This window comes from Nycticebus coucang, chromosome 3 (assembly GCF_027406575.1).
Source record: "Nycticebus coucang isolate mNycCou1 chromosome 3, mNycCou1.pri, whole genome shotgun sequence".
In the NCBI taxonomy this organism is placed as follows: Eukaryota; Metazoa; Chordata; class Mammalia; order Primates; family Lorisidae; genus Nycticebus; species Nycticebus coucang.
In genome coordinates, this window is record NC_069782.1 from 64,903,508 (window position 1) to 64,913,175 (window position 9,668).

The window sequence follows — 9,668 nt, forward strand, 5'->3', positions numbered from 1 at the left end:
AGTGGGGCACCAGCCCCATATGCCAGAGGTGGTGGGTTCAAACCCAGCCCTGGCCAAAAAAAAAAAAAACTGCAAAAAAAAAAAAAAATTAAATATAGGGAATTCAGTATAAAAGAACAAATTGGGCTAAACCACTATGAGATACCACCTCACATTCCTTAGAATGGCTGCAATTCAAAACAAAAAAAACCTGTGGCTCAGTGAGTAGGATGCCAGCCCTATATACCAAGGGTGGTGGGTTCAAACCCAGCCCCGGCCAAACTGCAACAAAAAAATAGCCGGGTGTTGTGGTGGGTGCCTGTAGTCCCAGCTACTTGGGAGGCTGAGGCAAGAGAATCGCCTAAGCCAAGAGCTGGAGGTTGTTATGAGCTATGATGCCACGGCACACTCTAAAAAAAAAGTAGCCAGGTGGTATGGGTGCCTATAGTTCCAGCAAGGGAGGCTGAGGCAAGAGAATCTCTTGAGCCCAAGAGTTTAAGGTTGCTGTGAGCTGTGACACCACAACTCTACTGAGGGCAACAAAGTGAGACTCTGTCTCAAAAAAACCATGGTTATGATAGTAAATTTTTATATTGGGGGTATTTTCCCACAGTTAAAACTAAGTAAACAAAAGTAAATTTTTTTTTTTTTTTTTTTTTTTGTAGAGACAGAGTCTCACTGTACGGCCCTCGGTAGAGTGCCATGGCGTCACACGGCTCACAGCAACCTCTAACTCTTGGGCTTACGCGATTCTCCTGCCTCAGCCTCCCAAGCAGCTGGGACCACAGGCGCCCGCCACAACGCCCGGCTAAGGTAAATTTTTTTTTAATTGAGACAGAGTCTCACTTTGTCACCCTTGGTAGAGTGCCTTAGTGTCATAGCTCACAGCAAACTCAAACTCTTGGGCTCAAGTGACTTTTTTGCCTCAGCCTCCCAAGTATCTGGGATTACAAGTGCCCACCACAACACCCCGCTATTTTTATTTATTTATTTATTTTTTTGGCCAGGGCTGGGTTTGAACCCACCACCTCTGGCATATGGGACTGGCGCCTCTACTCCTTGAGCCACAGTCGCCACCCCGCTATTTTTATTTTTTAGAGATAGGGGTCTCATCCTTGCTCAGGCTGGTCTTGAACTCATGAGCTCAAGCAATCCACCTACCTCGGCCTCCCAGAGTGCTAGGATTACAGGCCTGAGCCATCACACCTGCCCTAAGTATCGTTCATAGTTTTAGAAAATGATGTTCCCAGACAGTCTGTAGGGTAACACCTATAATTCTAGCACTCAGGGAGGCAGAGGTGGGTAGATTGCTTTAGCTCATGAGTTAGAGACCAGCCTGAGCAAGAGGGAGACCCCATCTCTGCTAAAAATAGAAAAACTAGTGGGGCATTGTGGCAGGCACCTGTAGTTCCAGCTATTAGAGTAAGAGGATCTCTCTAGCCCAAGAGTATGAATTGCTGTGAGCTCTGACACCAGACACTCTACTCAGGGGACAGAGTGAGACTCTGTTTCAAAAAAATTATTAATTAAAATTAAAAAAAGAAAGAAAGGAAGGGAGAGTGCTCTAATTGCAAGCACCTAGCCGTGTTCTGTGCACCCTGAGACAGAGATGATGTCTCTTCCCCACCCTAAGACTGAGCTCCAGTCACTTCAACCGAGAGGACAGAGCCAAATTCCAGGCAGGTCTGCATCAAACCTAAGATGCAGAAGGTCTGGAAGGCCCTGCTGGGATTTCTGACTGGCTTTTTCTCCTTGGATTCCTGTGGGCTCCTGGCAGCAGGGTAAGGTCAAACTGAAAGGGAGATGTGTGAGGCTCTGCCACACATGACATTGAACTCAAGGGTTGAGGTTCCTCATTGCTGACGCAGAGAAGCCCTAGAAGCCAAGGTTGGCCATGTGGCTTCAGGGACGTTGCTTTCTTTTCTTTCTTTTTCTTTCCCTCCCTCCCACTCTCCCCCTCCTGTCTTTTTCTTTTCTTAGCTTTCGCCTTCCTTCCTTCCTCACTTCCCTTCCCTTCCATTTCTTTTCCTTTCTTCCCTCCTTCCTTTCCTTCCTTATTTTTTAATTTTTTCCTTTCTAATTGTGGTGAAATACCCATAATATAAAATTCGCCTTTGTAACCCTTTTTCAGTACACAGCTTAGTGGCTTTAAACACATTCACATTATTGTGTCGCCATCACCACCCTCCACTTCCAGAACTTTCTTCTCTTCCCAGACTGAAAGTCTATCTCCTTTTCTTATTTATTTATTTATTTATTTATTTTTTATGGTGATTTCCTTCTTTTTTTTTTTTTTAATTTGGCCGGGGCTGGGTTTGAACCCGCCACCTCCGGCATATGGGACCGACGCCCTACCCGCTGAGCCACAGGCACCGCCCTATTTATTTATTTATTTATTTAATTTATTTTTTTTGTAGAGGCAGAGTCTCACTTTACTGTCCTCGGTAGAGTGCTGTGGCGTCACACGGCTCACAGCAACCTCCAGCTCTTGGGCTTATGTGATTCTCTTGCCTCAGTCTCCCGAGCAGCCGGGACCACAGGCGCCCACCACAACGCCCGGCTATTTTTTTGTTGCAGTTTGGCAGGGGCTGGGTTTGAACCCGCCACCCTTGGTATATGGGGCTGGTGCCCTACTCACTGAGCCACAGGCGCCGCCCAGTTTATTTATTTATTTTGAGAGAAAGACTCAAGCTCTCACCCTGGATAGAATGCTGTGGTGTCATAGCTCCAAGGTTAAGAGAAAGACCTTGAGGTCTTGCTTTCTGCTCAGGCTGGTCTTGAACTCGTGAGCTCAAGCAATTCACACGCCTCGGCCTCCCAGAGTGCTAGGATTACAGATGTGAGCCACCATGCCCCACCAATCTGTCTCCTTTGAACATAACTGCCTGTCCCTCTCCCCAGCCCCTGAAATTCACCATTCTACTTTCTGTCTCTATGAATGTGATGACTCTAGGGACCTTTCGTAAGTGGAATCACACAGCATTTGTCCTTTCATGACTAGCTTATGTCACTTTGCACTCATTAATCACACTAGGAGTATGTGACTATGACATCCTTGTAAAGAAGTCTAGCATTACAAAAGGCAAAGAGTGAAAAGCAACTTTTCCTACCTGCCTCCAGAACAGACCAGGACCTAGTGGTGCATGGATCCAGATGTAACCGCTTGCTACTTGGATAGTTGCAGTCCTGGAGTCCAGCCCATCTTTGTTCTTGCCAATGTCTTTCTCTCAACCTTGGATCTTCCAGCCACGGAAATGCCAGATAACATGTGTCTGTTCCCAGCTGATGCACAGCTGATGTGCCCACTGCTTGGAGACTGAAGCCTGAGTCTGCCATGCCTAGGAGGCCCCATGGCTGGAGACACTCTTGGTCAATGGAAGCCTGATCTTGGTCTTAGGAACACCCATGGAATCTCAGCCAAAATAGACATAGCATCTGACTGTTCCTCCTCTCCTGCCTTGACCTTCCAAAGTGCTGGGAGTATAGGCAGGAGCCATTTCATGCCTCTTATTTCTGAGCTCTCTTCTATTCCATTGGCCTACGTCCAAGTAGCAGACTTTCTTGTTTATTTGTTTGGGGGGGTTTTGAGGCAGAGTCTCACTCTGTCGCCTTGGGTAGAGTGCTATGGCATCACAGCTCACAGCAACCTCACATTTCTAGGTTCGAGTGATTCTCCTGCCTCGGCCTCCTGAGTAGCTGGGTCTATAGGTGCCTGACACAATCCCCGGATAGTTTTTCTATTTTCAGTAGAGATGGGGTCTTGCTTTTGCAAGGCTGGTCTTGAACTCCTGAGCTCAGGTAATCCACCTGCCTTGGGCTCCCAGAGTGCTAGGATAGCCACTGCACCCCAGCTAATTTATTTTGGGGGGCACTGATATGGTGGCTCATGCCTTGTAATCCTAGCACTCTGGGAGGCTGAGGCTGGTGGATTGCCCTGAGCTCACAGGTTGCAGACCAGCCTGAGCAAGATTGAGACCCTGTCTCTAAAAATAGCCGGGCACTGTGGTGGGCACCAGTAGTCCCAGGTACTTGGGAGGCTGAGGCAAGAGAATTGCTTAAGCCCGAGAATTTGAGGCTGCTGTGAGCTGTGATATCATGGCACTCTAGCAAGGGTGACAAAGTGAGACTCTGTCTCAAAAAAATAATAAAATTATTTTTTGGATTGTTTCTTGCCAAGATTTAGAAATGCAGCTATTATTTGTGTATTGATTTTGTTTTTTTTTCTTTTTGGTTGCAGTTCAGCCGGGGCTGGGTTTGAACCCGCCACCCTCGGTATATGGGGCCGGCACCCTACTCACTGAGCCACAGGCACCACCCTGTGTATTGATTTTGTATCTTGCAACTTCGCTGAATTCATTTATTTGTTCTAACAGGCTTTGGGGTGGGTGTGTGGAATCTTTAAGGTTTTCTACATATAAGAGCATGTTGCGTGATCAGAGGCGCGAGAGAGTCAGCAGCTTTGCTACAGGTGTGAGCTCGCTCTTGCAATGTTGATGGGCCCAGGAATAATTGACTACACACAGAAAAGATGGCTTCTGTGTTAGCAAAAGCCAATAAACCCTTACCAGGCTCACTTCATGTGCTTCATGTGGGGAGCTCTGTCACCCCACAGAGCATGTCATCTGTGAACAGTGATAATTTTCTTTCTTCTTTTCTAATCTAGATGCTTTTTATTTCCTTTTCTTGCCTAATTGCTCTCATTAGATCTTTGAATGCTATGTTGAACAGAAGTGGTAATAAGGGGGCATTCCTTGTCTTACTCCTGATATTAGGCAGTCTTTTTATCTTTGAACCATGGAATGTTTCACTTACTCAAAATAAACTTAAATAAATTAATCTTAACATAGCATATATGTAAAATACCTGCTTGTGAATGTAGTATCCATGGTAGTCTGTCGATTTCACCATTGTTTTGAACAACATAATTCCTAAAGTGGAGGCCTTGTATTTATCTTCTGTCCTGTGTTCTTTTTGTATCAGAGCCCTACAGAGTGTTTTAATCTTTTTATTTTAAAATAAAGAAGTATACAATGTACTCAAAAATAAATAAATAAATAAAATAAACTTAAATAGGCTCAGCACCTGTAGCTCAGTGGCTAGGGCATCAGCCACATACACCAGAGCTGGCCAGTTCGAACCCAGCCCGAGTCTGCTAAACAACGACAGCTAGCTGGGCATTGTGGTGGGCGCCTTGTAGTCCCAGCTACTCAGGAGGCTGAGGCAAAAGAATTGCCTAAACCCAAGAGTTTGAGGTTGCTATGAGCTGTGACATCACGGCACTCTACCAAGGGCAATATAGTGAGCCTCTGTCTCTACAAAAATAATAATAATAATAATAAAATAAAATAAAAATAAATAAATAAAATAAACTTAAGTCTAGTAGGCTCCCAACTTCTGATACAAGAAGTATGTATTTTTTTGTACTTCATGTGATCCTGTTTATAGAAATATCTTGCCCTGTTCTCACTCCTAAAGTCCTTGAGATGAGGTGGTGTCTGTATGTGTTTTGAGTCTCCCTAAACCAACACTCTCTGGGTTCTTGATACAGGTTTGCTTTTGAGTTAGGTGTTCTGTTTTGTTTGTTTGATTGATTGATTGATTGATTTGAGACAGTCTCACTCTGTTTCCCTGGGTAGAGTGTGATAGCTCACAGCAACCTCAAAGTCTTGGGCTCAAAGTGATTCTCTTTGCTTTCACCTTCCAGAAACTGGAACTACAGGCACCACCACAATGCCCAAGGGGTCTTGCTCTTGCTCAGGCTGGTCTCAAACTCCTAAACTCAAGCAATCCACCTGCCTTGGCCTCCCAGAGTGCTGGGATTACAGGCTTACCACCTGGCCTAGGTGTTTTGTTTGTAAGGAAGGGACTGGAAGCCTAGGACAAATTTGAATTTCCAATTACCAAAGCCATGACAAAAGTAAGATTCAGAAACTTGGCTAGGTGGCTTATGCCTATAGTCCCCGCACTCCGGGAGGCCGAGGTAGGTGGATTGCCTGAGCTTACAGGTTCGAGACCAGCCTGAGCAAGAGCGAGACCCCGTCTCTAAAAATAGCCAGGTGTTGTGGCAGGTGCTTGTAGTCCCAGCTACATGGGAGGCTGAGGCAAGAGGATTGCTTGAGCCCAAGAGTTTGAGTTTGCTGTGAGCTATGATGCTACAGCACTCTACCCAGTGCGACAGCTTAAGACTCTGTCTAAAAAAAAAAAAAAAATGATGCAATTGTAACACAAAAGCAGCCAAAGGCAAAAGCAAAGGCAAACCCATACATGGTGTTTATTATGCACCAATTTTGGCTCTAGTCAATTTTTTTTTTTTTTTTGAGTCAGACTGTCTGTAGTACTGTGTACAGTGCAGTGGCATGAGTGTAGGTCACAGCAACCTCACATTCCTGGGCTTCAGTGATCCTCCTGCTTCAGCCTTCTAAATAGCTAGCACTTCAGGGGCACACCAGAGACCCAGATAAATTTTTCTATTTTTTTTGTAGAGATGGGATCTTAGTCTTGCTCAGGCTGGTCTAGAACTCCTGGAATTACAGGCACAAGCTACCTTGCCTAGCTTCTAGTCATTTTATGTGTAATAACTTACTTAATCTTCACAAGAACCTTTGTGAGCTAGTTACAAGAGAGAGAACGGAAGTTTCAAGAAATAGAAATAGAAAAATTAAACCAAGGGCAGCACCTGTGACTCAGTGGGTAGGGTGCCAGCCCCATATACCGAGGGTGGTGGGTTCGAACCTGGCCCCAGCCAAACGGCAACAAAAAAATAGCCAGGCGTTCTGATGAGCACCTGTAGTCCCATCTGTTCCGGAGGCTGAGGCAGGTGACACCACACCACTCTACTGAGGGCAATAAAGTGAGACTCTGTCTCTAAAAGAAAAAAAAAGAAAAGAAAAGAAAAATTAAACAGAGACATTGTCCTCAGGTCTATATATGACCATGGCCATACGTGGCAGAGAGAGAAGAGATCTTGACATTTCAAGGGGGAAGTCACAGGCAGAGAAATACGTCTTTCAAACCTTGGCCAGGTTTTGACACCCTGGAAATGCACTTTTTTATTTTTGTTTTTGAGACTGAGTCTCACTCTGTCACCCTGGGTAGAGTGCCATGGTGTCATTATAGCTCACAGCAACCTCAAACTCCTGGGCTCCAGTGATCCTCTTGCCTCAGCCTCCTGAGTAGCTGGGACCACGGATGCCCACCAGCAAGCCATTAGTTTTTTCTATTTTTTCTTTTTTTGTAGAGACAGAGTTTCACTTTATGGCCCTCGGTAGAGCACCGTGGCATCACACAGCTCACAGCAACCTCCAACTCCTGGGCTTAAGCGATTCTCTTGCCTCAGCCTCCTGAGTAGCTGGGACTATAGGCACCCGCCACAACACCCGGCTATTTTTTTGTTGCAGTTCAGCCGGGGCCGGGTTTGAACCCGCCACCCTTGGTATATGGGGCCGGCGCCTCACCGACTGAGCCACAGGTGCCACCCTTTTTTTTTTTTTTAGCATGGATGGGGTCTCACTCTTGCTTAGGCTGGTCTTGAACTCCTGACCTCAAGCAATCCATCCGCCTCAGGCTCCCAGAATGCTATATCTCTGTACCCAGCCAAGAATGCCCTTTTCAGATCTTTTGTGGCTGTTTCAGGGCAGCTCTAGGGACAATTTAAACCAAGTCTCCTCTGGGAAGAGAGTTCCTTTCTGGTAACTCTGTCTAGTCCTATTGGGGAGCAAGTGTTATCACCGGGTAGATAAAGAGAGAGCTAGACACACAATCCAAACTGAGCTTTTTATGTCTTTTAATTTTAATAAAGGGAAATCACTTCTGGAGGTGGTGGCTCACACTTGTAATCCTAGCACTCTGGGATGCTGAAGCAGCAGAATCCCTTGATCTCAGGAGTTAGAGACTGGTCTGAGCAAGAAAGAGACCCTGTCTCTAATAAAAATAGAAAAATGAGCAGGATATTCTGTTGGGCAAGGAGGATGAGTCAAACTCCTAAACCCAGGAGTTTGAGGTTGCTATGAACTAGGCTGATGCCAGGGCATTCTAGACTCTAGCTTGGGGAAAGGAGTAAGACTCTGTCTCAAAAAAAAAAAACAAACAAACAAAAAAAGGCTCCATTTCTGTAGCTCAGCGGCTAGGGTGTCAGCCACATATACCAGACCTGGTGGGTTTGAACCTGGCCTAGGGCCTGGCAAACAACAATGACAACTACAACCAAAAAGTACCAGGGCATTGTGGCAGGTTCTTATAGTCCCAGCTACTTGGGAGGCTGAGGCAAGAGAATTGCTTAAGCCCAAGAGAGTTCACGCTACCCGACCTCATACTATACTATAAATCGATAGTGATCAAAATAGCATGGTACTGGCACAAAAACAGAGAAGTAGATGTCTGGAACAAAATAGAGAACCAAGAGATGAATCCAACTACTTACCATTATTTGATCTTTGACAAGCCAATTAAAAACATTCAGTGCGGAAAAGATTCCCTATTTAACAAATGGTGCTGGGTGAACTGGATGGCAACCGTAGAAGACTGAAACTGGACCCATACCTTTCACCATTAACTAAGATAGACTCTCACTGAATTAAAGATTTAAACTTAAGACATGAAACTATAAAGATACTAGAAGAGCGTGCAGGGAAAACCCTTGAAGAAATGGGTCTGGGCGAGTATTTTATGAGGAGGACCCCCTGGGCAATCGAAGCAGCTTCAAAAATACACTACTGGGACCTGATCAAACTAAAAAGCTTCTGCACAGCCAAGAGCACAGTAAGTAAAGAAAGCAAACAGCCCTCAGAATGGGAGAAGATATTTGCAGGTTATGTCTCTGACAAAGGTTTAATAACCAGAATCCACAGAGAACTCAAACGTATAAGCAAGAAAAGAAAAAGTGATCCCATTGCAGGCTGGGCAAGGGACTTGAAGAGAAACTTCTCTGAAGAAGACAGGTGCACGGCCTACAGACATATGAAAAAATGCTCATCATCTTTAATCATCAGAGAAATGCAAATCAAAACTACTTTGAGATATCATCTAACTCCAGTAAGATTAGCCCATATCACAAGATCCCAAGACCAGAGATGTTGGCGTGGATGTGGAGAAAAGGGAACACTTCTACATTGCTGGTGGGAATGCAAATTAATACATTCCTTTTGGAAAGATGTTTGGAGAACACTTAGAGATCTAAAAATAGATCTGCCATTCAATCCTATAGTTCCTCTACTAGGTATATACCCAGAAGACCAAAAATCACATTATAACAGATATTTGTATCAGAAGGCAGCCCAATTCATAATTGCTAAGTCATGGAAAAAGCCCAAGTGCCTATCGATCCACGAATGGATTAATAAATTGTGGTATACATACACCATGGAATATTAGGCAGCCTTAAAGAAAGATGAAGACTTTACCTCTTTCATGTTTACATGGATGGAGCTGGAATATATTCTTCTTAGTAAAGTATCTCAAGAATGGAAGAAAAAGTATCCAATGTACTCAGCCCTCCTATGAAACTAATTTATGGCTTTCATATGAAAGCTGTAACCCAAATAGCTGGGCGTTGTGGCGGGCGCCTGTAGTCCCATCTACTCGGGAGGCTGAGGCAAGAGAATCGCTTAAGCCCAGGAGTTGGAGGTTGCTGTGAGCTGTGTGATGCCATGGCACTCTACCGAGGGCCATAAAGTGAGACTCTGTCTCTACAA